Source organism: Carlito syrichta, unplaced genomic scaffold, assembly GCF_000164805.1.
Source record: "Carlito syrichta isolate Samal-C Ts95f unplaced genomic scaffold, Tarsius_syrichta-2.0.1 Scaffold301904, whole genome shotgun sequence".
NCBI classification, from domain to species: domain Eukaryota; kingdom Metazoa; phylum Chordata; class Mammalia; order Primates; family Tarsiidae; genus Carlito; species Carlito syrichta.
Window position 1 is genome coordinate 36,732 of NW_007246000.1, and position 5,969 is coordinate 42,700.

The 5,969-nt window shown below is 43.2% G+C and overlaps 1 pseudogene; it reads right to left on the reverse strand.

Annotated features, from left to right (window-relative positions):
* Nucleotides 1-343: 343 nt before the first annotated feature.
* On the reverse strand, nucleotides 344-2,180 carry LOC103257933 (annotated as a pseudogene).
* Between the last annotated feature and the right edge of the window lie 3,789 nt (nucleotides 2,181-5,969).

Consider the following 5,969-nt stretch of genomic DNA (forward strand, 5'->3'; position numbering starts at 1 on the left):
AGGTGCGTGCTACCATGCCCAGTTTATTTTTTTTATTTATTGTAGAGATGAGGTCCTACCAAGTTGCCCAGGCTGGTCTTGAAACCCCAGGCTCAGGCAATCCTCTCACCTCGGCCTCCCAAAGTGCTGGGATTACAGGCTGAGTCACTGCACCTGTCTTTTTTTTTTTTATGGCTCTTTTCAGTTTATTGCATGAAGGAGTTACACTAGACCAAGTTAAAAGCATACCCCAAATGGTTACATTATACAAGTTGTGAGCTTTTAAACTTATGAGCAGGGACAGAAGGGGAATTCTACTCATTGCAAGGAAATCCTCACTTAAGCGTTAGTGAGCCACAAGCACTTAAAATTCATGAACTTTCAGCTGATTGTCCTTAGTCCAATCACTACAGGGAACTGGCATATGTTCTTACACTGGTCACCGGGTAGCTGAATTACTTCTCCATATTCTGGATGCTCAATTATGGTACCATTGCGGGCAAATTTCTTCTTAAACGTCTTCACTAGTCTCTTTTTATTGTAATCATCAGCGATCCCTTGGAAAGTAGTAAGGGTCTTCCGGCTGTTTCTCTGTTGAATTCTTATAAGGATATAAAACTCAGTGCCAGCAGGAAGCAGGTCATCACTCTTACTTGCGTCAGCAAAGAGGTCGAAAGAGTGGAGGTTCTGGATAGCAGATATAAGATATGATTCCTTTTCCTCGTGGAAACGGCCGGCGGAAGGCAGTGGCGGGAGAAGGCGGACAGGGGGCACGGAGCATCAGGAAGTGAGGGGACCCACAGGGGGTGCTACTGAGTCCTCAGCGATTGGGGCCGACTCTAATGTTCTTAGCACACGGACTTTCCAAGTTTACCCTCCTCCCTCCAAAGCAATACAGGTAAAGGTATTTGAGACATTCTGAGGAATCTAAAGCAAGGCTTGACAAAGTTCTCTTTGTAAAGGGCCAGATGTGATTATATTTAAATAACCATGTGTGTCTGGTGACTATGGTATTGAATGTAACAACCTTAGAGCAGACAGATTGGAATCATGATGTGGAAGGGTAAGCCCAATCTGTGGATGGAATGACAGACTAATGAGCAATAGGGGAGCGTTTCGAGTTTTCCAGTAGGACAATATCAAGAGCAGAAATGTGAATAATACCATGATGACCAACAGCTGACATACTCATGCCGGGTAGACAGGAATTTCAGCTTTGTGGATCACACAGTCCCTGTCACAACTATTCAGCTCTGCCATTGTAGTGCAAAAGCAGCTGTAGACAATACATAAATGAGTGTGGCTATGTTCCAATAAAGTTTTATTTACAAAAACAGGCAGCAGGCTGGATTTGACCCACAGGTCATAGTTTGTCAACCTTGGGCCTAAAGTCTTACTCTCTGTCTTATTAAAACAAATTGTGGAAAGAATACTTAACAGAAAATCTACCTTCTTAACACATTTTTAAAGTGTATTGTTAAGTGTATTGTAACTGTAGTCACAGTGTTGAACAGTCCTTATTCATCTTATATAACTGACCTTTAGAGCCATTGAATAGTGACTCCCATTCTTCTGGCAGCCACCATTTTACTCTCTGCTTTCATGAGTTTGACTATTTTAGATACCTTATATAAGTGGAATCATGCAGTGCTTGTCCTCCTGTGACAGTTTGTCTCACTTAGCATAATGTCCTCAAAGTTCATCCATGTTGCTGCTTATGGCAGAATTTTCTTTGTTTTTAGGGCTAGATAGTAGTCCATTATATATACATACATATTTGTGGATTCAGCTGGTGATGGATGCATAATTATTTTTATATCTTGGCTATCGTGAATAACGATGCATGAGAGTGCAAATATTTCCTCCATATTCTGATTTTAATTCTTTTGGATAAATACCTATAAGTGGGATTGCTGGATCATATGGTAGTTCTATTTTTAATTTTTTAGAAACCTCCATATTGTTTTCCATAACGGCTGCACCATTTTACATTCCTACCAACAGTGTGCAAGAGTTCCAATTTCTCCACATCCTTGCCAATCCTAATCTTTCATTTTTCTTCATAATAGCCATCCTAATAGTATGAGGTGGCTAGAGTCTTATTTTCTAGTCTCAGTCCTGGGACCTGCTTCTTCTGCATTTCTCTTTTGAAGAGTATCTTTCTCACATACTGAGGGCTCTGGGATCCCCTCAGGGGTCATCTGGGCACTTAGTCCCAAAATCTGTCAGAAGAGTTGCTTCACACACTTGTGACTCTTGGAAGGGCAAGGATCTCTATCCACCATCTTTGAGACAGGGGGAGAACGAGTCTTTGAGATGGGGGAGGAGAGACAGGGAGAAAGAGTCTTTGACACAGAGTCCCCCCAGAAATGGTCTTTGCAGAAGTCATGTAAAGATCAACCTGGTAACATCATTTTAGATTAGGGTGGGCCCATCCCGGATCTAGGTGGGCCCTAGATCCAGTGACAGTGACCCTTTTAAGAAGAAGAGAAGACACACAGAAACAGAGGAAAGCTTATATGAAGATAGAGGCAAGAATTGCAGAGCCATAAGCCAAGAAATGCCAAAGATGACCATTAACCACCAGAAGTAAGAGAGAAATATGGTACGGGTTCTTCCTTAGAGCCAACCCTGACAACACCTTGACTTTGGACTTCTGGCCTCCAGCAAGTGAGAGAACAAGTTTCTGTTGTTGTAAGCCACCCAGGTTATAGTAGTTTGTTATGGCAACCCTAGGAAACTAATACCATGGTGATGTGAGTATAATTTGGAACAGACCTTTAAGATCTGAGCATATCAACCCATATTATCTTTTCAACAGCATCGTCTGAGCTGATGCAACCAGGGCTTGGACGTGTTGAGGAAAATAGTGCTGGGTCATGTGTTGTTCACCACCAGCCCTGGGGTTCTCTTTCCTCTAAAGACAGTGGCTGTTCACGGCAGATAACACCTCTTTTATCCCTATCAGCTGGGAAAATGAGAGAACAACCACACAGTTGAGGGCCTTCAGCTGGCTGGGGAGACGTAGAGAGGGCAATCATTAGAGCAGGGTCATGGGACTTTCTCATGTGCTCCTCTCCCCACTCCTCCTTTGCTCCCCAGACATTTACGGGAAAAGAACAGTGTCCCTGTCCACACAAGTGCAGCTGCGAGTTGGACTACAGATACAATTCGTTTTCAAAATGATAGAATCCTCTCTAACAGGGCAAGGCAAAGCAACATTCAAAATTAGAGAAAATAAATCATCCCACCCTCACTATTCTCTTTGGTCTTTTCCTCTCTCCAGGCACAGCCCTTTTGCCTGACGTCAGAGCAGCATGGGTGAAAGCATGTCCTGGGGGAAGGAAGGGCGACTGCCAGGCATGCACAAGTGAGAGACGCTGGGAACCGCCAAAGGGCCAAGGTGGGGCATGGCTTACTTTGGCTGTTTTGGTTTCCATCATTTTAAAATGTTAGAAGTTTATGTTTGTGTTGGTAGGCAAGAATCCTCATGTGCTCTATTGATCAAAAAAACAAAAGCAAAACACAATGGTCTCATTTAACAATAGAGATTTTTTGGCAGTTACTAAATGGTCCAGTGCTACAGCCTCAATTAAGGCATTTCTGTTAATATAGTTATACCATTTGCAGCTGATTTTATGTCCCTTATTTCATTTGAGTTTCCCAATAGCCCACGAGATAAGTAGAAAAGGAATTACCCATATATAAATAATGTATATTTTATATATATAATATATAATATAAACATTAAAAATATATAAAACATATGTTTTAAATATATATATTTTTTATTTTTATTTTTTTGAATTGGAGTCTCACTCTGTTGCCCATGCTAGAGTGCAGTGGCACGATCATGGCTTACCACAACCTCAAACTCCTGGGCTCAGGCAATCCTTCCATCTCGGGACTATAGTTTGCACCACCACACCCGGCTAATTTAAAAAGAAAGGTTTTGGGCAACCCCTTCGGGTCCCCTCTTGCTGTGGGAGAGTTTCTGTCCTCTCAATAGATCCTGCTTTCTAAAAATAAATAAACAAATAAAATAAAATGAAAATTTTATAGAGATGAGGTCTCGCTATGTTGCCTAGGCTGATCTCAAACTTCTGGGCTCAGCAATCCTCCCACCTCGATCCCCCAAAGTGTTGGGATTATAGGTGTGAGCCATCATGCCGGGCCCATTACCCCATTTTAGGGTGAGAGAACTGGGGCTCATGAGTCTCAGGAGATGTAGGTGGATAGTGGGAAAATAGTAGAGAATTCCATGCTTGGGGAGGAGTGAGACCAGGGGAATGAGAGTGAAGGAATCTGGAACAGTGAAGAAATCTTTGTGGTTAGAGAGCAGGGTACGCCGGTGAAAGACATAAAGGGGAGCTGTCATTTGTAGAGGCTTCTGGGGAACCAGGAATGGGTGACTGGGAATTCCAACCAGTTGGTCAAAAATGAAGGAGACCTGTGGTTTGTGAGCTGAGGTTCCCTCCTGGACCCTGAACGTTCAACAAGAAGTGGATTTGGGAGAAACAGTGTCGCCTTAACCTAATGACTGCCCAACATAGTGATGATTCATAATACAATGAATGAACTTTGTCCTCTACAATAGAGGGTGGCACTCTTTATTGCACTGTGTGGCAGTGTGTTGTTGCATCATGGGCCTGGCTGTCAAATGGGGTCTGCCTATACAAGGCCGCATTTTGGGAAGTTGACTCTATCGGGCAGCGGGAGACCTGGGCTGGTGAATGTGACCATTGGGTTGCTAGCCCGGTCATGAGCTTTGAGAGGGGAGGAACTTGGCACCTCAGTGAGAGGCCTGTCCTCAGCGGGTCTGACACATCACATTTGCTTTTCAGTTTGCACACATAAAATGAATCTACCCAGCGACCCTCTCCCCAGAGCCTCATCAATTAGAAGCGCTTTTGTCCTTCGCATCCTTTTGTTGACCAGCTTGGAAATTAGTTAGAAGGAAGAAGAAAGGGAAGTTGTCTTTGCGGGCCATGGCACTGGAGAGCTGGCTGCTAATGAAGGGGTCCTGAATGGCGCGATTGTGCCACTGTTTATATAGTTTTTATTTTAATTTGCATCCGTACCAGGCTCGAATCTCAAGAGTCATTCAGCCGTGTTTGGAGCTTTTATCTCCTTCCATGGAGCCAATCCTGCCAGCTTATCGTTTGCCTCGAGGAAATTAATGTGGCTGTCCCCTCGCTTCACTATTATCACGTGCTGTTGAAATGTTTATACATCCTTGGAGAGAAAGAAAGACTCTGCAGAAGTGCAGAAGAAGGTTTTTCTCCTCACATTGTCGAATCATCTGAGATTTGGCTCTCCCATTCAAAGACTTCCAAGGGCCAAGGTCTCAGAGAACAAGGCTTGGAACTGGGGCCAGGGGATGAAGGAGAGAGGAGAGGAGAGAGGAGAGGAGGACACAGCATCCCAGAGCGGAACTGAGTCTCTCAAAGTCAGAAGTAAGAGAAACTATATCCAGTTCTCCTCATCCTCTTCTGCTTTTCCTGAACATATCAGCAAAATTTGACTCAAGAACCAATCCCAGCCCTCTATTCTTTTTTTTTTTTAATCAATATTTTTTATTATGGTTTTGTTGGGTTCAGTTAAGGGTTAGGTATAGAAATATGTTTCATTCAGGCACCCTGTTGATAAGAGGTATTTCCCCGTCCCCAGACAGATATTTGCTACCGTTAATCCCATCTTCCTCCCCCCCATAGTTTCCCACTACTGTCAGTCATTTTCTTATAGTATTACATTGGATGTTAAAGGTCCATTATGTGAGTGAGAACATGTGATACTCGGATCTTTGTTTCTGTGAGAGGTCACTCAGTATTATAGACTCTAGTTCCATCCAGGTTGCTGCAAAATTCATGATTTTGTTCCTTTTTATGGCTGTGTAGTATTCAAAAGATACCTGCACATGTATGTTTATCGCAGCATTGTTCACAATAGCAAGAACCTGGAAGCAACCATGCTGCCCATCAAAAGAGGAC